Here is a 26,083-nt window from a genome sequence, read left to right on the forward strand (position 1 = left end):
CTGTATCACTCTCCTTTGGATATCAGTGCAAACTACAGCTGCATCATTCATTCACACTTTGCCTTCGTAATTCCCTACAAGAAGGTAGCACTGCCACTACAAAATACTTTGCAACATCTGTGGTCAGCATCTCTGCTTATTATTGCAGAAAAAAAAAGTTATGTATCTTTGTTAATTTTCGTTAGAGTCAGATAAGACTTGAGCAAAATCTAAAAATAGCTATTCCACTTTAACAAAACTCTGTCTCATTTATTTCTCTCTAATTATTATTTTATCCATTTTCAGCACACTACTAATTCGCTGAAGTAGCGTGGAAATTTGCATATAAAAAATATTGTATTTACTAAGAGCATAGTAGGTTTTATCCATTAAGAGTATACTCTCCCTGTATAACCATCAGCTCTTGCCATGTTCCACCAGTGCAGTCTTAAGTGTAATGATTGGAGCATAAACTATTTCTGTCCATCATCTCACAGTTTGACTGTGCTTTCACCAAGACTGCTGTGGAAAATAAATAAATATATTATTTTTCAGATCACAGACTTTTTTTCCCTTGAAAGGGAGTAGAAGTTCAAGATACATACTTCTCTTGATCTAAAAACAAGTGCTGCTGTTAGCTTCTTTCCCTTCAAATCAATGTAACCCATACAATATAAGCAGCCAAGCCCTCAAGATACAATACAAGAGGTCCCAAGCTTTGTATCTTCTTTAGATATCAGATAAAAATCAATAGCATTTAGAATTACAAACTCCAGCAGTACTTAGAAAAGGACAGTCAGTAAAGAACAAAGCAGGGGACTGTCTCACAACTATAGCAAAGGTTTGTTGGATCTCCTTAGATTAACTGAGACAATGCTGCTAAACTCTGCTCTACTAAGCTCCGCTTTTATGAATACCAAGTGATAGCAGACAAGTTGTTTACATTGTAGCTTACAGACATATATATGCACATAGGTTTTTGGACCATGTTAAAGACCTTCTTATGCTGTTACTTGAAACTTATACAGGAAGCTAAATACTGGCTCAGTAATTTCAAGTAAGAGGAGTAATTTCAATGAATAAGGACGTAGAAACCATTCAAACAACATGGGAAATGAACATTACAGAAGGACTTTAGAGCAATGCAATTGCATATATGGAGAGTTAGCAATTTCCAGTATGGCGAAGATACAAAATCTACCCCACAGATAGGCACAGAAGATCAAGAAGGTAGTCAATGCTTTTTGTCTAAATTAAATCTCTGATAAATGTTATAAAAGAAGCTACTTCCGGATTAGAGACTTGCCATCCCAACCCAGAAGGGTATTTCAGCATCTCTAGAGGACAAACACATGAAGTATTATGAGCAGGCAATCTCCTCTCCCTGTGTGGTCTGGAGTACACTAAAGAGTGACTGCACCTGGGCTGCAGGAGGTGATAAGGGATGCAGCTAGTTTAGGTGTGATGTCAGTACACAGAAGTTTAGAGGAAAGCAAGAGGATATTTAGGTCACAGATTCCCCTCAGAGCAGCTAGACTACATAGTATTGCTCTAACGTGTTCTCCACCAAAATGGATGCAATTCCCACTTAAATCCTACACAACAGTGAATTACCCCAAGCAGACTTTTGGTGGTTGTGTTCTGTGAAAGATTTGTGCCGTAGTGGTCTTCTGTAACTTTGTTATATCTGAAGGATAGTGTTACAAGCAATACTTAAGAGACTTTAAATCTGTATTAACACTTCTCCAGTGAATTAATGATGGTGGTGTGCTTTCTGTAGTGAGTAACCCAGAGTTGGAATCAATAACTTTAGAGCCAAGGTTCCAAGCAACCTGATCTAAATTTGAGTTTGGACTAACTTTCAAAACTAGTCATGCTTTGAATGGAGTTTGGATCACATGGCCTCCAGAGGACCCTTCCAAAGTAAATGATTAATTATTCTAAATGTAATTTCTGTGTGTGAAGGGATTACATTAATTTAATACACATTTTGTATATCTTTAGTGTCAAGTTCGGTAATTCCTAGCTCAGTTAGAAAAGTTTCTGTGGTTAACTAAGAACTGGCTGAGGAGCTATCTCAGGCCTTCCCTAAACAGATCAGACAGTTTGGATCTTCAACAGAGACATTTTTTTTTTCTTCACAGCTGCTATTCCAGGCATTAGAATTAAATTGTAACTCACAAAAGAGTTAAGAAGTTGAAAACAAAGTTTGAGTTAGTATTATTTTTTCTGGTCCCTAGTATATTATAAACTAGGTGTTAGTTCAATAATTGTTTTTCACTCAAGGAAACAGCTGCATTACAGGTGATATCATAAATTTACTAGTTTTCCACTTGCTCATGATGAGTTCAGTGGGAATAGAAGGGAAAAAAATAAGAACATTTTGGAGAATATCTTTATAGCATTAGTCAAATAATTCTTATTGTTTTATCATACAAAATAAAAAGGCACAGAAACTTTTCCTTCTTTCTTCTTTTTTAGCATTTGATTGTCTTAAAGAAGCAATTCATTTACAAATTCTCCCCTTCAACCTCAGCATAAAGATACCTTTCCTCAAATTTCGAACTTTTTAAAATTATGGACTATGCTCTTTAACTCAAATATTCATTGACGACCTTTTAGTTTTGTGAATTTTAATTAAAGACCCACTCCTTGCTTCCTTACTAAATGACTATTTGAATGGATTTGTTTGGGTGTGAGCCTTATCTGCTCCTTTCCTTTCTCACGTCTAATCAATCATTGCCTGGATGTAAATGCTGAGAATGGCACCTGTATCCATCATTCTGCTGGTGGTTAACTACACAAGAAAACAAATGAAATCCAAGTAATGAATATTCCATCTTTGACAAATATTAATTGCCTACACAACAGTTTGCTCTCTAGTTTATGGTGTCTCGAACCTGGGGTCATATCTTGTTCTCCTTTGGAGTGAAGTAGAGTGAAATTCTCCTCAACTTTCAACAAGACGAAATGAACTTAATGACTGGGGGAGAGATGGGATGCAAGAAGTCGTTGCAAATTATGATATTTTACCATCAAATCAAAATAATAAGCAGTGCTTACAACTTTGCATGTTTCTGCTCAGCTCTTTGCAAATCAGAAAAATGAAACGGTGCACCTCAGGAAAAGCCGTGAAGAAATCTCTGTTCTTCCCATCATATATGCTTCCTTGGCCTGACATATTCTACTCACTAGAGTGCATTTATGTTGGATTTTACAATAAGTTTTCCTACCTATTATCATTTTAACTTCTTTTTTGTTACCTGGTAATAAAAAGGACATTCATAATCTAGACTGCAGAGTCAGTTCTTTCACAAATGTAGTGACTAAATTAGTGAATGAATTTTTCATGGAATAAGTTTACAAGCACTGAGTCATCATATGTCATACATTTGCAATCAGAATCACAGAATATGCCAAGTTGGAAGAGATTCACAGGGATCATTGAGTCCAACGCCTTGCCCTGCACAGAAGCATCCCCAAGAGTCACCCTGTGTGTCTGAGTGTGTCTTCCAAAATCTTCTTGAACCCTGTCCAGCTTGGTGCTGTGACCATTTCCCTAGGGAGCTGTTCCAGCGCCCAACCACCCTCTGAGTGAAGAACCTCTAATATCCAACCTAAAGCTCCCCTGACAGAACTTCAGGCCATTCCTTTGGGTCCTGTCACAGAGAAGAGATCAGTGCCTGCCCCTCTTCTTCCTCTCACGAGGAAGTTGTAGACTTCCAGGGGGTCTCTCCTCAGTTTCCTCTTCTCCAGACTGAACAGACCAAGCTGCTCCTCATGCGGCTTCCCCTCAAGGCCCTTCACCATCTTCATTGCCCTCCTTTGGACAGTCTCTAATGGCTTAATATCTTTTTGGCTATTATCCATGGCACTGCTTTCCAGCATCTCACTGCCCAGCTTGTACTTACATCCAGGGTTACCCTGTCCCAGGTGCAGAATCCAGCACTTTCCCTTGTTGCACTTCATATGGTTGCTAAATGCCCAGTCCTCTCATTTGTCGAAGTCTCTCTGCAGGGCCTCCCTGCCTTCGAGGGAAACAACAGCTCCTCCCAGTTTTGTGTCATCTTCAGACTTGCTTGGTATCCCTTCCAGTCCTGCGTCCAAGTCATTTATGAAGATGTTGAAGAGCACAAGGCCCAAGATGGGGTCCTATAGAACCCCACTACTGACAGGTTACCAGTCTGATTTTACCCCATTCACTAGGACCCTCTGTGCAAGTGGTAGAACAGGGAGTATCTGATTGATGAAATAATTTCATTTGTAATTGTCATACATCCTGTTTGGAGAACTAATATTTATTTTTGTTGTGTCATCCTAATTACTAGATTTATTTCTATTTTTCCAGGCATTTGAAATCTTTTCAGCTTTGGGAAGTCTCCTCATGATTATCCCTTGAGGTCAAGTAGATTGTAATGTGGAAAACTGAATACTGCTGGACCTTGAATGGCATTTAAGAAATCTTTGGAAATATTACTTTTGATTTTTGGGTCTTTAGATGATTTTTTTTAACCCAATTTCATATTCTTCTGATCTTTGAACCTTCAATTTTCATATGTTTTACCCTGTGAAACAGCAAAAAATGTCTTGCTAACACCCATAGTTGTGTTATTATTATAACATAAATGATAATTATGAAGTTTTATGTCACACTTTTTATTACTCACCAAAGACATTATTTTTTTTATCAAAGAAAGGATTTAAGTCTCCTTGTAAGTGTTTTACCCTGAGGATCAGACATTTACTTGACCCTCTCTGCTCATGGGATGTCCTTATGCACTATAGATTGCCCACTTTAAAGAACTTATTTAGACTGAATGAATCATTTATATACTTTGTTTCAGACACTGACTGTAAAACTTTAATGTTTCTTGAATGTGATTTGAGAAATACATCAGATGATCTCATTAGGGCTGCCTCACTGGGCAAGCCTTTAGGTTTTTCTGGCATACATACCTGACAAAGCATTTGTTTTCTCAGTGACTACAATGCAAAGTTCCTTTCCCTCTTGTAGTCATATATTCAGTTTCTTCTTTTCCTTATGTTTTTTTTTTTTCCCTGATCCAAATCCATCAGTTATTCCTTTTTGTCATTCAGCTATGCTACTTTCCATTTGCTAATTATACAGTTCATTAGGGTATCTTCTTGCCACCTTTCTTTTCCCCCCTAATTGTATTCGTTCAGCAAGCAAACACTATTTCTCCATCCACATTATATTTTGGTAGAAGTTTTCCCATCAGTCTTCCCAGCAGATGCTTATTCCTCTGCAACGTTTCCTTATGATTTTTTTGGACACCAAAGTTCACTAAATCTCTGGGCAACCTCTGTTTGACTGGACTATGGCAAATATTAGTGGTGATCTTATTTTTCTCTTGTATTTTGGGGGGGTTTTGTGTGGGTTTTTTGTTTCTTTGGTTTGGGGGGTTTTTTTGTTGTTTTTTTTCTTTTAATTAACACATTATCTGTCTGGATCTTGTAGCTGCAGACTGAAAATATGCTGTCTAGCAGAACTGGAAGGAATGTTAGCCTGCTCTCACTGGCTCATTTTAAGTTTTGCTCAGTACTGGAATAAAATCAACGCAAGAATATTCCCATAAAATGTAGGAAACTGTTTGTACTATTATTTCCTAAGAGCTTCTTCTGATATAACCTATAATAATTATTTGTTCCCTCAATGTTACATGGTTTTTTGTTCATGTATTTCTTTTCTCATGTCCTTGCTTTTATCTTTGCCAACATGGAGGATTTATTAGTTTGACTAAAAATAACAAATGCAAGCTTTTAGCTCAGCATGAAATGTTTTCCTCTCCCTTGAGAAAGAGCACAGCTCTCTCAGTCTTTTCCCACAAAATGGATTCCCCTCTGGGACTTCATTCTGGCCAGTGATGTGTAGATTTACAATGTATCATATATGAGACCATCATCAGTCTGTATTTGGAAGAAAAGAGGTTATCTTTGGAAGGAGGAAGCTTGGTCTTGTTTCTGTTACAGTCATGTTGGAAAGGAGAAGCCACGGTAATTCTCCTTGCACTCGGAAGGGCTGTGCTGCAGATCACAGACTCACAGGACATCCTTCTCAAGAAGAAGATGGAGGCTAATGGCCCTCTTATAGCCCTGCCTCATTTTGTGGTGAATTTGCGTAGAGTGGCACCAAGGTTTGGAAATGAGTTGGAAAGCAGAACAAATAAGAGCCAGACCTACAAAAAGACCTCAATGTCATGAAATGGGGGAGACTCAAAGACTAAATTAAGTTTGTTCTCCACTACTTACTGTGAACTGAAAGAAATGAATTGAGTAGAAATTATTGCTTCTCTGACACCTTCATAAGGCTTAAATCCATGAAAAACTCAGTAAGTTTTACTGTTTGGTAATGTTGTACTTACCTCACTTCACAAGTGAGGGCCCAGGGTCCTGTCAGCCTGCAATATACTGAGGGTTTCTTCCTGTGTAAATGACAGCAGGGGAGGGGAAGTGAGGATAAAAAAAGTGCATACTTAAATCTCATCCTGACGTTGAAGGAGGCTGCAGGTAGACTGAAAAAAAGGATCTGGGAGCTGAGATATCTTTGCATTTCCTGCAGTTTAGGTATGGCCTGAGAGTACAATCTATAGCTTCAAAGAACCTCTGTCTTACTCATTTTCCCCAGAGTTCCTTCCTAACCTAAACAGTCCTGTAATTCTGTGAAGGTGTACAACGCAGCCAGATGGAAAGTACAGAATATAATGGGACTTTTGTTTCGATTCTATTGCCTGCCAGTTGGCTTAGAGAGTCGGCTTCTTGATTTTTTCTTCATTCTTAGACATAATTAATGTTTTAATTATTTTGAGTAAAAAGAGAACAAACAAAACAGCTTCAAAAACGGATTGTGAGCAACACACTGTAGCACGCTCAAGAGCCTGTTGTTTGTCTCTAAATATAAGGAGATATAGGTCAACTTTTTTACTTTTAATAAGGCACAGTGATCATCTAAGCCCAGAATGATACTCTAAGCATTGTTTTATTACATTAAAAAAGCACATAGCCATCCCAGAAAGTCTTGTTCTGCAGCCACTCATTTCTGTAAGTTATGTATGCTTTCAATATGCCAATCACCACTTGAGAATATCACCTATGCACAGGCAAAAGTTAACAGTACTTAAAACTCTTCTGAATGTGAGTGATGCCTCAATGTTGCATTTTTACATTAGTTTCAAGTTCAGACTGAATGCTGTATGTAAAGTCATGCAATAAATCTGCAGCAGAGTAAGGAACATGTCCCGTATGTGTCAGATCCTAGTTGAACACCGTTCCTTCTGAGTTATCCTTCCCATTTGGAAAGAGGAGAATTTGTCCTCCACAAACCTTGAAAAGGAAAAGGCAAAATGTATTATCCACGAGTAAGTATACCAGGTTTCTCAGTTTTCCTTTGAAACACTTAACTCTGAACAAAAGTCATATTGTTCTGAGAAGCAATGGTTTATATTAAAGAATATTTTCTTCCACACTATACAACCATGCCTTTTTTTCCCACTGTGAGTATAAACCAAAGTTTCCTGCATTTCTCATGAGATCTTTGGATGATGACAACAGACTGCTCTAAAAACAGCTGTTTCAGTGCCTAGTGAATCGAAAGAATTTGGAAACCCTTTAGTGACAATATCTGCATTCAGAATAAGAAAATCTCATCCATGTTTTTTAAGATAAAGTTGAGAGTGAAAGAGAAATTCAGCTCAGAGAACAGAAATAAATTAGTTTCTGTGGTAGCTGCATTACAGCTGTTGCAGATGCAACACAATTAGGGTCTGAATTAGAATTTTCCGTACTTGTACTTTGTTTTCATTAGGATTTATGTTTGCTCTAATGAGTTTGTTTTAAGTAGATGCACATTTATGGAACGAAAATATTCTGTTCAGTTCCTTTTCCTAACATGTTTAGCTAATCTGCTGAAGACTCTCCAGCAACTTTACTTAAAGGAAAGCAAATATTAATAAGGGACATTCCCCAATGTTTTTTTTCTAAAACAACTTGAACAATCATCTAATTTACTTTGTCACTTATTTCATTGTTTTATTTCCCTGGTGGTTTTTACATTTGAAGTGTCTGTCATTTGTGAGTTCTTCTGAGTAGCAGGGGTGCTCTGGTTTTGCTTACACAGTCTTCTAGCTGAATAGAACAAAGCAGAAACTCTTTCTGGGTTCCTCACACTGCTATTGCTTCATTATCTACAGAGACTGGTGGAAACAAGAGCTCTCCATCACTTACAACATGGGAAACTTCCATTTCTTCAGCTCTCTTATTGAGTATACCTACATCTGCATTTGCATTCCCCTGAAGAAAACTGGAAATAGCATCTAAAATGAAGAAAACAGACTTGTTTCTTGTTTCTGTTCCCACAACGTATGCTTCATGCTGTACATAGGATGGAAATAGGAGATCAGGCAGTAAAAGAGCTAATTCCTAAGAGAAGCTTTGTGCCATTACGTCATTGATAGTCTGGAGAGTCAGCAGGACAATGCTGAAGTTTCTGGCCTCCATTCTTGGCTACCACAGTCAATACTGTCTCTTCCCCAGTAAAAAGCAGTTGAAGCTGGCTTAGTTACAAGTAGAACAGTTTGCATACAAAGGTTTTCCTTCCATCTGTACCCCAATTTGCCCTCAAGCCAAGTACAACTATCTGCAGTGGTGCACAGCTGATCCACAACACCTTGAGCAACCACCATTAACCTAACTGCAGAAAGGATCAACTGTATTTTTCAGTAGTCAGTCTGGTGGCACAAGAACATAAGCCCCCTCATCTACTCTTAGCTTTCCTCCTACTTCTACTATCTCCCTTGATATTGCATGTCAGTCAGAAGGCACAGATTTAATTCCAGATTTAATCTCATCCTCTACTTGTTCTCTGTATAACCTCTCGTGTCCAGGTGCTGCAAAGTCATGTGTTTGACTGTTCATTAGCTTGAATTAGCAGTCTCTTTGTCTTGGCATTGACACAGAGTGGGAAGAGTTGAGAAATCAGTCTTTATACTGGCTCATATAAAAGACCTTTGGAGACTAGTCTTCCTAGGATGCCTGCATATAGCATGTAATATGACAGGCTAAAAGGCAAATGAATGGAGGAAATTCTTGTAGGTGTCCTGTGGTACCCATAAGCTCTTTACAGCTCTAGACCTAGGCAAATGAGTCTTCAAATTAGTATTCTTATACTGACTACTTAGATGTTAAATGCCTCTTGTATTCATCAGGAGTAACACCTCTCATACATATGTTGCCACTCCATTGTCTTGTCCTTTAACTGGCATTGTCAGTCTTTCTGTGGCGTTGAGTAAAAGTGTAGGATAACACTCACCTGGGAGGTTTAGGTGATCCTAGCTCAACCTGGAAAGTCCTGCCTTTAAAGCACCAAGAAAATTCTAGCTAGATTTTTCTCTTAGAAATAAACAGAGCCTTTTGAACGTTTCATTGGCTGAATTCCAGTTGTGAAGTGAGTTCTGAGGTACTCTCTATATTGAGAAAAAGCACTTTAAATCAGCCTGATGCTTCCTGCTTACACAGGCAACATCACACTCAGCTGGTACATGTGGGAAAGCACCTCCAGAGCAGCTAATTAGGGGGCTATCTGTGCACAGATGGCATGGCGCTCCGGAGTACTCTCCCAGACAAATCTACAGAGTGGATGGTTGAACGTAAAAGTCTGCCAAAGTGCCAAAAACCAATTAGTGCTGGATGTCAGCACAAACAACTGTGAAACACTTGTCAGAACTCAATAGGATTTCCCCCACAGAACCTAGAGCATTAAATCTGTTTATGATGTTAATCATATGAAGTAAAAAGTAAGCCAGGCTGTTCTGAGTCCTTCCGTTAGCTCCCACATGTGTTACATATGGATAAAACTCCATTAAGAAAGCCCTGGCAGAGCAAAAAGGGTAGTTTTAACTTAGAACCATACCAATAACTTACCTAACCGTTTGGAGAAACAGAAAGTGTAAGACAGGATCTTAAACACTACTTTCCTCAAAAGCCACTAAGAAATGTGACTCATTGTTTTAGTTAATTAACTTCTTGGCCATGTTAGGAGGAATACTGTAAGTGAAAAAGAAGTAAAACAGTAAGATGTACCAACTACAGTTCTTTTATCATTAGAAAAGAGACAAAGCATTTGCTACTGACTTCCCTGATACAATAAAAGTCACAATTTGAAGACTGATGTGACCTCTGAGAGGGAGAAGTCTTATACATCTAAGTCAGTGAAGTACATTTCACTCAAATTATGACCTGGCTTCTGTTTTGTAGTGTAACAGCATAGTTTGCAGTCAGTCAAGAGAAGTCTGCTTAGTGTCAGTCGGTTCCTCTCGCTTATGTATAAAACTCAAATGAAAGAATCATAAAAAAAGTCAGATAAAATCAAAAGGAGTATTTAAATTTAGTTCATCAGCTGCCTGAGTGAATACCTTAAGTCAGCAAACTGCATCTACTATAACCTCTACTAAAGGTTATGATTTGCATTATGTTGTGGTTCAACAGGAAAGTCTGCTGGTATTTAAAACAAAATGACATTTTAGTATTTCCAGAGATCATTAGAAGAAACAGATGTGATCAGTGGGTTTTCATATTTTTCTCTGACTTTTTTTACTTTGGTGATGGTATTAAGGTGATACCATGAAACAGCAGGTAATATTTCATGATACTACCAGGCAGCTCCCTTCTTGGTCTTGTTTGTTTACTTGAACAAAGACAGAGGAGTGTGCTGAGATAGCAAAAGAACTGAAGGTGAAGTATAAGAACTGTGTTTTGTTTTGCTTGCTTCATTCGTAGATAATTTACCTTTCCTCCTTCCATAGTTTCACAAGAGAGAGAACACCTCTCCAGGACCCACCCCAAATTTGTGTTCTAGCTGCTGCTATCCTTTGTTGGTGTAGCTGCTGCATTGACAGTGTTGGCAGCTTCTTCAGCTTGTGTGTATGAAGGGGGACACGTGCTCCATGTCAGGAACTCTGGAAAGATACTTTCACTTTCAGGTCTTTCCTGTATTCACTACTTTTTCTCAGATATTTATTTAGTTCTATCAGCTTTTAACAGAAGTTCAGATTTTGTTTCAAGTTAGTCCAAACACGCATGCTTTTATAAATAAGTTATTATCAATTAAGTATTTGAATTTTTAAAAATTTTTAAAGAAATTCTTTGACATAAACTATCCCCACAGGCATACAGACAGTTCTTAAAAATTCAGAAGAAGAGAGTATTGTCTCTCTTATTTCTGAAGGTCTGTTGCATAAATAATTCTTTATAACTAGCTAATCTCAGGTGAATATAAATATTGCCTATTCAAGTAAGTTTTCATTTAAAAAAATTTGAGAATGTTAACATTGTATTAATAATAATAATACTAACAATAAAAATTAGCATCTTTATAGTTCTAAAAAAATTTTGAAAGATGGATATATCTTCTATATATTTCCTTAAATCTTCAGTGTGTTTGTAAAAATAATCATTATCTATTGAGAGTATTTTTAACTCTTAGGTAAGACTGAAAGTGAATTTTTCTGTTGTTACAGAAAGTGGAAAAGCAAGAACTCTCTCTCTCTCTCTCTCTTAGGTTTGGATGGCACTGAAAATCTCAGTGCTAATCCCTTTGAGATTCCCTGAAAATTATTTCCTTTTTTGTTCATTAAGAAAGTAGATAGGCTTTCCACAAGAGTATCTTTCACTTAATTTAACAGTTCTTGTGTGTTCTCAATAGTTCTTCAGTAGTCATACCCGCAGTTTATAACGTAAAGGCCTGGTAAAGCATTCTTTTTGCGGATTTGTAACAGATAGAATTCAGTGCTTTCTTTCCAATATGATATAAAATATTTGGACTATTATGGTATATCAGAAATTTTGTAACTGCATTCCAGAGACTACAGCTGGACCTAGAATTAAAAAATAAGGATTTGCAGACAGAAGAGACTTTTCCTGAAATCTGACAGCACTGGAAACATCAAGAGAGTACATATTTTGTACAGGTTTCATTTTTCTCCCAATTTAATTTATATATATCTTTTCCTTCAAATTTTCTAAAAATATAAGAGAGTCTGTAGCAATTGAAATAATTGCAATTGAAATAATTTTTGTAATTACTGTTCTTATAACAGTATTAAGGTTTATAATTTTCAACCTCTCCTAGTTTGCAAATTCTCACAGAGCAGGAACCAGAATGTGGTTCCTTAAAACACCTCAACTCAGTTCCTTGGGGTTAATGTTTATGGTACTCTTTTAGTGCATGATCATATGATCTTTGTCTGCCATTTCAGCTGAACCAGGGAACAGATGCCTGATTAGTGATGAGCTATGTGGCTCTTTTAATTTTGCAGAGTATGGTCCCAGGTCTTATTTACTGCACAGCATTCAAATCCTGCTAAAAGTCAGAAATATTAGCTTCTTCATAGGCTCTTCCATTACAATTATTACTGTTATCTCTGAATATTCACACAATCCTGAGAGTTTATTATCCTCACTTTTTGGTTGGAGAGCCAAGGCATAGATCCACTAAGGTAAAAAATAACCACTAATTTAATGTTTGAGAATTCAGGAGCCTATGATGTTTTCAGAACATCAACATTATAAATCAGCATGTGTTCAAGACCCCACACCACTGGTTTGTCATTGTGAAGAGTACCCATGATGGAAAAAAATGAAATTCTATCTCCTAGAACAGACACTTCTCTTGAAAACAGGCTTTTTGCAAACATGGTTCTATTTCAGTACATACCGAAATTTCATCTTGACAGGAGCACCGAATTTTGAGAATATCAAATGCATAAATTGAAGTTTGACTTTTTTATGGTGCTTCAAAAGTTTAAAAAGTAGATAGACTTCTTGTGTGATAGTACAAACTCAAAATTAACTACTCTGCTTAAACAGCGTGAAATCACTTGTTTAATGAAAATTGACCCATCAGAAATTATCTCATTTAAGGAATGTACACTGATTTGGTACAAATCTGTATTTCAAAATCTTTAAATCCTTTAAATAATAGAACTTCCTGTGGTCTGACTTGTGACTACTTGGCTCTTCTGCAAATAAACAGCATGAGCCCAGCTGTACTGATGCCTAACACTGGATAAAAAAAACATAACCACAGAACACCTGTGAGAAGTTTGGGTGAATGACCTGCCCGAGATCACACTGAGAAATTTTTAGCAGATGTACATATGGAATCCAGTCTCCTGGATGGATTTCAACATCCTCATCCAGGAGACCATTATTCATTCTTTTCCCCCAGTTCCTTTTTCATTCTTTACACACCTTTCAGTTTTTGCTACAAATGAAGCAAGGATCCTTCAAAAAATAGGCCTATTTCATCACATACTCCTAATTCATCCCAAAAGTAGAATTTGTTGTGCAAAGAGAGACTGGAATCCAAGCAAAAGAGAAAAAGTAATTGCAAAGCTCAAAATCTTTTCGTGTTGTTCATTTACAGGAATGTTATCGTCAATGAGTCAAGGAAACATGGTTTAGATAAAACCACTGAAAAGCAAATGGAAAACTCATTAAAAAGTTGGGTCTTTAGAATCCATTGTCTAGGTCTTAAAGGAAGGTGAAGTTTGGTGGGGATGTGTGCCAACTGAAGTAGGCTCAATCAGCTATAAAAATATAAAATGAGGAATGCTCCAGACTCAAGTCCTTGGGACCTCATTCCAGTTCAGTGCCCACATGCACTCCCTCAACTTCCCATCCTGACTCCAGATGGCCTAGCCTTTTGCATTTCACCCATACCCAGGGTCTCTGTCATAGGCTTGTTCCATGTTGCCAGCAGCAGACATTGATCAGCCACCATGTTTTTCAGAGCCCTGGCTCAGTATTTTGTTCTTCCCTGAGTTCTTGCACTTCCCTCCAAGCTGTCAGATTTGGTGGGTAAAAAATTAGTATACCCCTCACCGAAAAGCTGTTGCTCTTCTCAAACAATATTTCAAGCTCTTACTCCAGAAATTGAAGTGACAGGAATATTACAAGTAAAGCCATCATATTGATTATTCATAAGGGGAAAAAAAACACACTGATTTTTTTCCCTGTCCTCAGTTCCAAATGTCCCAAGGTTGTTTTTCCTGCCTCTCCTTTATGGGCATTTCAGTTTACATGTAACAAAATGTATGAACACCTGAGTTGGAAGGTAATTTCAGAGCTATCCAGTGTTCCTAACAAAACTTACTATACTTTTTTGTTGTACTCTCTGTTCCTACTTCTCAGAGCTCCTAGAGGTATTTCTACCTTGATATATTATACAAAATTTAACTGAAGTGGGAGACTTGTGTTCATAAGCCATTAGCAAATGTGGATTGCAAACAGTGTGATGCTGATGGATACACTGGAGATAGAACCTGGAAATTAAAGAGTTAAATTATTTAGCTGTGACTTCTCTTCTCTTAGTCTCTTCCTCATGGTAGAATGAAAATTGGCATTTCCTGCACCCCTCCTACCCCTTCATTTCTGCAAGCCTTTCCTAAGCTATCATTCTATATGTATGCAGCAGGACTGAAAGGAGGTAATATTCACATCAGAAGGAATCATCAGGACCCAACAGAACACTGCAGGTCCTTTAATTGTCCTGCATTGAAAGATAACTAATTCTTGTTCTTCATGTCTTGTTGAATACACAAGTCTGTTTAGTGGATTCCTTTTCTTTAGTGTAAGTACTGTGTCACAGAGAACATATTTCCGTTTCCACTTGATTTACAGAATGAACACCAAGTGATTTTTAATATATTGCTGCAGTTCACCACCCATAGTTCGATGGCTTCAAAGGCAGACCTTTCCAAAAATAAGTGTAGCTTCTCATATATCTTGTTTGCAGTTTTATGGTGTATCCCAAGGCTTTCTGAAATAATGGTGGTATGTTATACTTCAGCCATCTTCTTATCCTTGATGGTTTTCCATGAACTGAATAAATGTTTGCAAAGTAATAAATTTGCTTATTTTTCCCATGCATTTCTGAGTATTTCTTGCTGCTCCATATACTTTCTGTATAAAGTGGCCCATCAATTTAAATGGTTTCTAATCTCTATCATTCACTCACTTTACAGTTAACTTATGATCATGTTCTTCGTATACTGTCCTTGGAAATCCAGTCACTGATTTATGAAACTTTAGCCTTCATGTTTTGCTGGAAAAAAATGTAAAATAGATGTTTACTATTTCTAAATCCTTAGAAACATCACAACAATAATAAAATCAATGTTTTTACTAGCTTTTATACTTTTATATTATCTTTTATATACACCCCCAAAATAATGGGTGCTTTCCAGCCCCTTAATACTATGGCAATTTTGTCTTTGGGAAAGTATCAGTGCCTTTCATTGTTTAGGTTCAGTTGCATCCTCTAGTTAATCTATTACTCTTACAGAACTGTACATCTGGATAACATAATGAATACACATAGTTATCAAAATTTTGGTTTTGTTATGCAAGCAAAAGAACCCAGTGTAGGATTTGATTCTTGTGCTGTAAAATGATTTAAAAGAGCGTGTAAAGGACTTACAATACTAACAGCATGACATCATTCATTACTAGAAAAGAATTTGTACTCACACAAAAGGAAACTGATTCTCTCTTTCAGAAAATCTGCATAGTCAGGTGGATAATTAAAGCTGGGAAAGGTGCAACATTGGAGATTTGCTTTATTACTAATCTAAGAGGACCATGAATACTTAATATTTGAAAGGACAATTCTGTGGTGTCTCTTTCAGCACCTTTGAGTTACCCCAAGGCTGCTGTCTTCTTCTTCTATAAGCCAGTAAATGGATTAGATCAAAGTCCCTGTAACCAGTGAAATTAGAAATTACATCCAGACATATTTTTAGGAGGAACTCAAATATCGTAGATAAAGTTTCATTTATTTTTTAAACTGTTGTCTTGGTTTGAGCTGCCCTTCCCGCCCCCCAGGTTCGTGGAGGCCCTGAGTTAAAGCTGAGAGCTGAGTGGTGCCAGGGAAGTCCCCCCTGGGGAATCAATAGTAGAGGTGTACCTGCCTGAAAATTTCTCTTCCGTGTTGAGGTAAATTCTGGGGAGGTGGGGAAGCTTGGAGATCGGATTGATTGATTGATTGATTGATTGATTGATTGATTTTTGTGAGGTAAAATCCTCACACCTGTTAAAATTTATTTTATACTTCTCATATGATTCTTCCCTTCTTTATTCCACCTATCCAAAAATACCTCAGAATTGGCAATAGAAAAATATTTCATAATTTGCATGAATACAAGGCAAAGATTTCCTTCTTCAAACAGGTGTAGTTTTCTGTGAACTGATTAATCATTCTTTGAAGAAAGGATAAAAACTCAATATATGAACAGGTCCTAGCTAATGTTACATGAGAAGAGGCTGTTCGGTGCTCTGAGGTTTAAACTTTAATAGGAGTATTGACTATGATGCCAAAACCTGGTGAACACAGGGATTGGAGAGCATAAAGGAGAACTCCTTCATGAGTTGGTCAGACTTGAAGTTTGATCAGGACATGCATGCATACTGGAACAGGTGGAAAGTGAGGAAGCAGCAGCTGGTCTCCATGACTTATTTTGATTCACGGGGAAAGGTAGCAATATATTTTTAAGTTTCTAAGTAGACACTATTTCCACCAAACCCAGGAGGAGACAGGAGGTAGCTCTGTGGCTAGCAGGCTGTCTCCAAACCTGGACCAGTGTGGTGTACCTCCTGAGATGAGTAATTTATGACTTGTCATTGATTCAGTGCTGTGTCCATTAAATGTCCACTTAAGAGAAATAAATCAAACATATTCTAGTGAAAATTTATGCAAATATCTCATTGCAGCTTAATCATGTTTCATATCTTAATCTATTCTTCTATAGTATGTTTGTTTGACCACATTACAGAGTGAATGTACAGATTCTCTAGTGGTAATTGTCTGGGTTACATTTTTTCAACCTCCTATTCAATTCTGGGCAGTCTCAACCTCATGAACTGACCGAATTGCTTTCTTCAACTAGGTTCTCCTCAGGGCTTTTACCTCCTTGAAGAAATTATAAAACAAAGTTATTTTACAGGGGAAAAGACCAAGATAGAGAGAAAACACCCAAGAAACTGAAGAAAAAGACTTGTCAGTTTACTTTGAGTACCGATATTTGGTCTGAAATATCACTCATTTAATACATCCTTAATGTTTTCAAACTCCTAGCTACAGGATTTTTTGCATGTATGGGTTGAAGAAGCAATTGGACAAAGCTGTGACAGAAGAATCCTACTGCGATTTCTAAATTCAAAGACAGCTCTGTCCTAGGAAGTCCCTGACAAGTTGCTTGGTGGAGGCTGAGAGGGTGTGATGGGAAAGTAACATTACATATTGGCCTTGCTCTTGTTTTCTAACCAAGGCAACTGCTATTGGTCATTATCAGCTGCAGGAGCACAGTCAGCAGGAGCAGAGTCAGCACAGATGGTATCATGGATTCAGGCAAAAAAACATACATATACAGAGAGAGAGAGAATATTGGTTTGTTTAAAATGAAATCAAGAATTGGTTTTACACCACAGTCTTTGTTTTCAAGGTCTCCAGTGACTGGCCAAAGGGTAAATATGAGTCATTGGTGGAAGCAGGAAGCCTTAAAAAGAAGAAATGTCTCCAAACAAACCTAATTATTTTTTTAAGAGAAATAGTAGCAAAGCTGGAAATGTCTATGAAAACTGTTTGGGTTTTTTATCATTTAAAACATGTCTGAAAATTAATTTATATCCAGTCTTTGTAAGATCACTGGCATATAACTGAAAACCTGTTATGCAAAGGGACTTGCAAGGCAGGAAAGTAATGCAAGGCGAAACATGCATTGGGAATATGGCAAGTTAGCCTTAGTGATTTGGGGAATAGAACAAATAAAAACCTTAATGAAATTCACTTGAAACAAATGGACAGAAACTGCAAATACCTCTGAGAGCAGAGGAATAGTACAGAGGAAACTAGAGATATCCAAAATGTGTGAAGATAAAAAAAGATCCAAATAGAAAACCTGTGAGTTGTTACAGGGAGAAATTAGCGGAAACTCATCTATTCAGTTAAAGAAGAGAGAAATCTGGAGAGATGTGTAGCATACCGCAGAGGGAAAGACAGGTGCTGCACTCAACTCCTACTAACGAAAAAAAGTCTGGTATTTTTTCTCAGTCCGACTCTAAATTTTAGTTTTGAAGTTCAGTTGGATGCTTTCTTGAACTAAAACTCAACTGAAAGAAATATTTTCCCACCATTCAAAATGCTTCAACTGAAAACTGACATGGCAGAGTGAACATTTTAACTTTTCGAAGAGGCTTACAGTAAGATGAACATAAGCTATTTCCCTCAAGTACACTATTTCTTTTTTACAGTAGTGGTCAAGTTGTATTTGTGGAACTGTATCTGTTGAGATGGGAAGACTTTGGCTTTAAGTAATCAACCTGAATGCTTTCTTGTTTATTGCAGAATCAGCACAACCAGCAGGAGGAACACACAAATTAAGATTTCTTCTGCACTTGAGGAATGAGAAGGCCAGCATCTCTTCTCCAGGTTTCTTGTAGCTTTCTCCTCTATCACTCCACCAAAATGCCACAGCAAATTCTCTGGCATAAGCTCAGTGTGAGTTCATGGATCAGAGGAGGGGAGTAGAGTAAGAGAAACACTGTCTCATGTTGGCAAGAGGGATGTATCATGCAGGAGAAACCATTGTGGTCACCTTTCAAGATATATCTGTTATGACATGATGATGCTTGAGGTTGGATTAAGAATTCCAGAAAGACTAGAGTGGCAGGAGAACAAGGGGTTTGTCAGTAAAGACAGAGACCGATATCATCACCTTCAGCCTTCTGAGACTGCTGCATAGAAGGGTTGGTCAGCTCTTGGATGATCTGTGACTGCTGTTAATTCAACTGAGGCCATGCTCAAAACAACAGAGCTGACAGCTGAAACAGAAATTTGCATATCTCCTGCACTTTCATGGTTCCACAGGATTTCCATAATCTAGAAAGCTCAAAACAAACTGTTTCATAATTCAGTGCAAAAGGACTGAAATACTTGTTCTCATTATTTTCTCCAGATGCTCAGATGGAGAAGTACAAAGTGAAGAAACCTATGCTTTTCACAAATGTCAATTACAACATCGTCCTTTGAGCACACTCACAAATCTTTTCATTTTCATTTTCCTACAAAGTAAAAGTACCTTTGGGAATTTCGGTGACTGATTTCCAGTGTGAATTAATCAAATTCATTGGAAAGTACTGGGTCAACTATCAGCCTTTATTTGGCTTTTGTGAGAAATAAATGAATCACAGTTCAACTCAAAGTGCTTCTACATCAAAAAGTTTATCAATTCACTTCCATGATTTAGGAATCAAATTCCTCAAAAGAATGGGTGTGTAGATGAGAGATAATTCAGTAAAGACGTAGAAAATAGTGAATATTTCCTTTCTTAGCTAAACTACCTTTTAGACTCTTTCCTAGAGCAGAATCAGAATGCTGTCATGACTGAGATGCATACGAAGGTAGTGACACAGAGTAAAAAGACTACACACTTGGCTTCTAGAGGTTGAGAGAATTACTGGCTTCAAGGACTCCTTATATCCCTCTGTTCTGAATCACACTAATTTCTTCCCAAACTCACTTTCTTCTTTGAGTGCTGTACATTGTCTCCAGCTGCCTCTGTCTCTGAGGATGTATCTGGAATTTTTTGTTACCACCTGCATGTCCTCTTTGTGCTGCTCCAAGCAGAGGCTGTTTGCACTATTCCCACCTCTCACTCACTCACCTCTCAGATGTTCCTCTATTTTTTTAGCTGCCTATATCACACTACCATTTTTTCATTTTCTTTTTCCTAACCATGCTGTAAACCCTGCCCATCTTTTCTGCCTTTTCCTATTTTATCCCTTTCAAGAATTTTGATTATTTACGCCCAACTCTCACCTCCACCTCTCCCACCAAAGATTATGTATCTTTTCTGTAAACCAACACAGTGGGATTTAGACCACCAATGCTCCCCTACATTGTCGTTCTCCCTCTCTCCTCTTTTCCCATATACTTTTCACTGCTACACTCACTGCTGCCTAGGAGACAAGTCGTTCTCAGTACAGCATTGATCATTTTGGAGAGATGAGCAGAACTGAAAGCTGAACACATTCCTTGCAAAAAATACCAGCTGCTGCAACAAACAGTTCTTTGTCTTATTGACAGTCAGAGAGGGGGCTAAAGTCACGACTCTACTGAATACTTGCAGAGGCACACCTCTTTCCTCCTCATTTGCTGACTTCAGCATTCCAATTGACAACATACTCAGTGGGCTTCCTGTGAAAATGCAATATGATCTAAAGTATGGAAATTAATATAATGCAGTTAAAAAAATTGTCTTTTCAAGTACATTATAACAAAGAAATACCACAAAGTTTAATGTGATGCCTTACAAACTTGGCCAAATATGTACAGGCTGGTTTGAGCTTGTCTAAGCAGAGTTGCAGAACCAAGACTTGACTTAACATGCTCCTGCACTGGGGTGATGTACATAACTCAGAGTATATTGTTTTCAGAAATGTGCTCTTGGTGTTGGGAGCGTGAAAAGAAATAATTAAAGGGGTTAGCAAGCTTTGAGAGGCCAATTTACGAAAAAAACTTGGGACAGGACAGTCTGCACAACAATTAGGAAGTGTTTGATTATCTAAGAATAGTAGTATAAAGCACAAGCATTTAGAATAACCAATGACAGGATAATGAACACCGAATAAAGTATCTCTTTAGACTGCCTATGCAAGGTGACACCCACTCATATGCAGAATAAACTGGGGTCAGTGTCACTATCTAACATGATTACATTTAAAGTAGTCTGTAGAGGTCAAAGTGATGGCTTTTTGATAGATAAGGTATAATAAAATATTGATATTTACACCGTGGAAATAATTTTACAATGCCACATAGATGGAAAAAATAATCCTAGCAGGTACTCTAAGATCCCTGTAGTCATTGAACTGAACATCAGAAAATTGTCCAAAGGAGATTTATGAGACTAATATATGATGATTCTGGTTCTGTGAAAACTTAGCTTTCTATGAAAAATATTTGGACCAGAAAAAAATCAGTTAAGTCACTGATCTCTTTCATTTTATACAAGTCACATTATTTAAATTGATGAGGATGCATTCTTTTAATCAAACGTGAAGCATAGGACATTAGAGGAGGTCTTTTTTGCACTGTGCTAAAATAGTTATTCTCAAAGGATTTGCTAAGGTCATTTTGAAGCTATACCATAATTTGCAAGAACCACTTAAATGAAAATCAGGCAGAACAAAACACCTTGGGGTACATTATTCTGAAATAATGTGCAAGAGAAATAATAGACGTAGTATCTGCCACTACTATTAGAGAGACGTGAGCATTTCACTCTTCATTCTTGTAATAAAAAGGTCCCCTAACACCCTCCCTTGATGATTCTATTTTACCTAATTGCTTTGTTTTATCAGCTATGGAAAAATATATATTCTGCATTACTAATCCCATTAGTGCTTTCAGAGGAAATGTCAGAATAATTAAATTTCTCAATGATCAGTATTCTGTCTTTTTTTTGTCAGGTCCTCCCTGTACTTAAACTATCATGCACTGCCATGGTCCTTTGCAATTTTAAAACAAGGTCAGGTGCTAAGACAAAATTTTGCTTTGTATGAAGCTTTCCTTATCAGGGACTTTTAAGCCTTTAGAAATTCAATCATTTAATAGAACCAATGACACAGGGCTTCTTCAAGCAAACAGAATGTGCTTCAGCAAAAATCCTTGATAATGATGACATCATCCAGAGATCCAAAATATCACCAGGTTCCAGATTTATAACACCAGTCTAACTTGCATGCTTGGACACTTCCCAGGTCAAGTTTGGCATATTTGGTGAAAGCTGAAGACCTCAGGTGGGATGAGCAATGCTCTAAAGAGTCCTGTGTCTAGAGTAGTGGCTGACACTAGTCAGGATGAATTCAAGTGCTCAGCCACAAATTCCAAATGCAAGCTCCAAGATTTTAAAAAAAATTTCCGGTTACTGTACAAAACTTTCTGTGACTGAGAGCACACAATCATAGCTCAAATATGCATGTGAAAGCTGCGTAACAATCAATTTGAGAAGATGAATAGGAAAATAAAACAGATGGGAAAAATCTTAAAACATGGTTAAATATTTCTCATCTTACTAGAGAGATTATGGATGATAAATTTTGATACTCTCTTATATAAAATTTTGGTATTCTTCAGGTGCCCAATAGTTTCTGTATCTTCATACCTGAAGTCTTCTGTGGAATTTGTCCCATAAAAGCTCTACTCTCCGGAGTGATGCTGTAAGGATATGGCTCTTTGTTGAGATTTGCCAGATTATTTCAGCCAATTTGATATTGCCTCTATCACACAGGCTAAGAAACTTCATTTTCAGTCTTGGAAGAGCTGGAATCTACTGTACCAGCAGTATCTAAGCTCAGAGTGAGAAACTAATAGATTTCTTATCCTTATCTCTAGCCATAATCCTGAATATATTTGCAACTGCATTTAAAGAGTCTAGTTTTTCTGAAGATTAATTCTATGTTACCAGACTTATAAGAGTAGGAAAATATGGACTAAGAGACAAAAAAGCCTTGGGACGCTAAGTATGGTGGCCTTCTGTCAGGAGGATGAAAATCAGTCTTGCAAGAAGGGGAAACCTAAAGTACTGATGGCTCTTGCTTTTGCTTTAATTTCAATAGTTCTTTGTTTTTCCATAGTATCTCCCAACAGAAATCTACACACTGCAATGTAGCCTACAGAAACCATGTCAAAACAGAGAAGACAGGTGTCTTGATATCACTACCTAATTCAACCAAACAATTTTTGTTGACTGCAGGATACAGGTGTGAGAATGAAGACGTTGCATATCTACCTGTCTGCCTGCTCCCTGTGATTAATAGTCTTGCACTTTCTGCTGCTTCTTGAAACTCCTGGTGTATAACTCCTGAGGGGAAGTTAGCAGAAGCTTGACCTGTGACTCTCATCAGATTGTATGAACTCAGAAACCTGAGTATTAATATGGTATTAATAAGAAGTTAAAATATGCACATGCATCCATGCACATGCATGCAGCTCAGTAGAGACATATTATTTGGCTATAAAGCAGCAAGTATGATCATATTAAGAAAAAAAAATAAAATGTTGGCAGCAATTTCCAACAAGAAAGGCAAAATTAGCTTTTTGCAGCTACTAGTTTTTAGTGAGTGAAGGATATTGAGACAATAGTATTACCATAAAGGAGCACAAAGCAGATGTGCTAACTGTACTTTTCTCTTTCTCTTAAAGGTCTCAAAGAAATAGACCCTACAGATTCAACACTCAAACAAAGCACCCCACTTCCTACAAATATTCATTGAAGACAGTAGGGGGAAAAAGGAAGAGAAGGAGGAAGCCCTTCTGCCTCAATCAATGATACTGCTTTTTAACAATGAGGGAGGACACCATCACCTCTTACAACAAAAAGGGAGGGGAAATTTGTATACCTCTGGATGAACAGCAGTACTAAAGCATTTAGCCATGAGGCCACTGTATCATGAACAACAATACAGAGTGATATATATTTTTCAAATTTACATGTTTGCACTGCTCATATGAGAATCCTTATGTGGACAGATATTTTTTTCAAAAAGCCAGTCTGGCTCATTTAACTCCTTCAGAACACAGGTTGAAAGAGAATTAACACCACCACCCTCCAAGCACCCAGATAAATAGGGCACTCATTTAGAAAGTAGGATGGACTAGGACTTTAACTGGGCACCAGGACAAATTCTGCTGTGGTACTTTCATCCCTGAGCAACTTTGCACTCAAGACAAGTTGAGTGCCTACACTGTGCACTGAGTGGCCTGGTGGCTCCCAAGGAGTCACAGATCATAGCTCCTCTGTGATCTGAGCCATGAGTGTACTGCAGCTAATGTTTTTGCTTATCCTATGATCTTCCCACCATATACCAACTAACGCATCAAGCCTCGTTTGTTCATGGTCCTTACATACTTCCATGTGAAGCATAATGTTGTTTTATTTCAATGTGCCAGTACTATACACTTGCAGTACATATATAAGCAAAATTGCATAGTGCTCAAATCAGTGAGAAGCTGTCACTATCTCTATTTACTGACATTTTGAGCCCTTAGACCTGGAAGATGCAATTTTATCAACTGCCTTAGAGGTTACTTTTTGAAAGTAAAAGTCTGAGGACTATTTCTGTTACTCAAGTATCTATGCCTTCAAGCTCCTATTTGTTAGATGACCCAGGGAGAGATTCAAGTAGGTTACCAAATATTTCTACTGATACAAATGTACCGTTATGAGTCAGGCACATGATCAATGAAACTGCCCCATAATAGCCAGAAAACAAAAATTATCTGAGGAACAGGGGTATGTACACATACCCCATAGCTGATATTATCATAAAATAAATTCCAAGGTTTGATCTGATTTTTATGTTAAAAGAGGAAGCTGATTTAGAGGAAATCCATAGTAGGTTGCCTCCAGTGCAGGCTATAGTGTACAGGTGTGGCTGTGATAGGTGAAGTTTAGGGAGAGCCTGGTTCAATTATTTTCTAAAAGATTAGGCATACATTGAGGCTACATGCAGCTAAGTGCTAGGTAATTTACAGAATTTCACAGTAGTCATTAGTTCTAAATTTTTTTGCACATTCAAACAAAACTTTCAAAAGTCAGGTTGTCCTGTACACTGAATTATCTGTATTATTGATCACTATCATTGTACAATTATTTAAAAATGCTGAATTGAAGAGTTGGACTCTTCATTCATTGATTCATTAAAAGCTTTTGGCAATTTTTCATTTCATTAGTTTTTGATCATGCAGGTATGTCCTTGAAGTGACATGGCAGAGCTGAAGATGCAATTAAATTTCAGTCTTTTTCTGATAGCTTCAGACCACCATATCAGATGGCTTTTCAGTACAGGATACTTTATTTTAAACTAAAAATACATTCTGAAATGCCATTTTGAGGTAAAGAGAGCAAAAACTAGTTCTTTACATTAGCCATTTCTGTACTTTGGGTCACTATAAATTTCTCTTCTTTTTTCTGAGATGATATTATATAAATTCCCAAATAATGTTTTAAAAACAGGTGAGAAGCATTAACATCTGGACCATACCTCCAGAACTCATCTGATGGACTGGCAGAAATCTCTGAACTTTTAAAGATGCAGCTAACTTCCATTACTGGACTAACTTAAAGCTGTAATTTAAAGCCTTTGAAATCACTGGAAAAGCTCCCATTGACTTCAAAGACTCATAGAGTAGACACCAAAAGTATTTATACCATTCCTGAACACTTTCCAAAATGGCCCCTGCATGTGTGTTCATGTGTAAAGACCACAAACACCAAAACTTTTGGATAGAGAAACCTGCTGCTTCTCCTGCATTTCCTCCCTTCTTGTTCCCCTGTCATCAGGAGTAAGTACCTGAGTGCCTCCTAGAAGACGTAAGTACACTTCCATAAATGTCTGGAGAGGCAGACTGTGAGGTTCTGAGATGGATTTCTAACAGGTTACGAGCATGGGTTCTGGGATTTTGATCAGGTCAGTTTGTAAAATAGGATTTCAAGCTTTATCATCCTCTCTCAAAAAATCCTCAATGTTAAAAGTGTATGTTGTTATGGAGTACAATACTTGAAATACTGATTTATTAATAATGAATCTTTTTCTTTTTCTTTATGAGATCTGGAACCAAAGAAGTAATTTCAGATCCATTCCAAATCCCACTATTTCAATGGTAATTACTAAAAGTGCAGGAGTAATGCATTTGCTCTGTTTGGACCATCTGGCAAATTTCTGAGCTTTGCAGTTTTATGATCTTGAGAGTCACTCTGCAAGTTAAACAAAATAAATATTTCTGAACTCTAGAGCAATTACAAGATTAGTTAACATGTTAAAAAAATAGAACAATAGAAATGCGGAGGTTCTACTAACAAAGGCTGAAGATTCACATTGATGACAAAATCATTTTGAAGTCTGGAGAATAGAAGGATCTATTTAATATTAATATTTTTTTTCTACAATTTTTCAGCAGAGTTTTCATCTTCTGATGCTTTTCTGAGATGTCCTTCTATGATATGGTTTGAAGCTGGCTCCCTGCCAAGTC

The 26,083-nt window shown here is 37.4% G+C and overlaps 1 long non-coding RNA gene across 1 annotated transcript; it reads left to right on the forward strand.

Annotated features, from left to right (window-relative positions):
* Positions 1-18,398: 18,398 nt before the first annotated feature.
* LOC113947496 lies at positions 18,399-23,624 on the forward strand. Its single transcript, XR_003527760.1, has 2 exons — positions 18,399-18,547; positions 23,255-23,624. It is a non-coding gene; the product is annotated as an uncharacterized LOC113947496 (long non-coding RNA).
* Positions 23,625-26,083: the final 2,459 nt, after the last annotated feature.

This window comes from Corapipo altera, unplaced genomic scaffold, assembly GCF_003945725.1.
Source record: "Corapipo altera isolate COAL_440 unplaced genomic scaffold, ASM394572v1 24b, whole genome shotgun sequence".
Lineage (NCBI taxonomy): Eukaryota > Metazoa > Chordata > Aves > Passeriformes > Pipridae > Corapipo > Corapipo altera.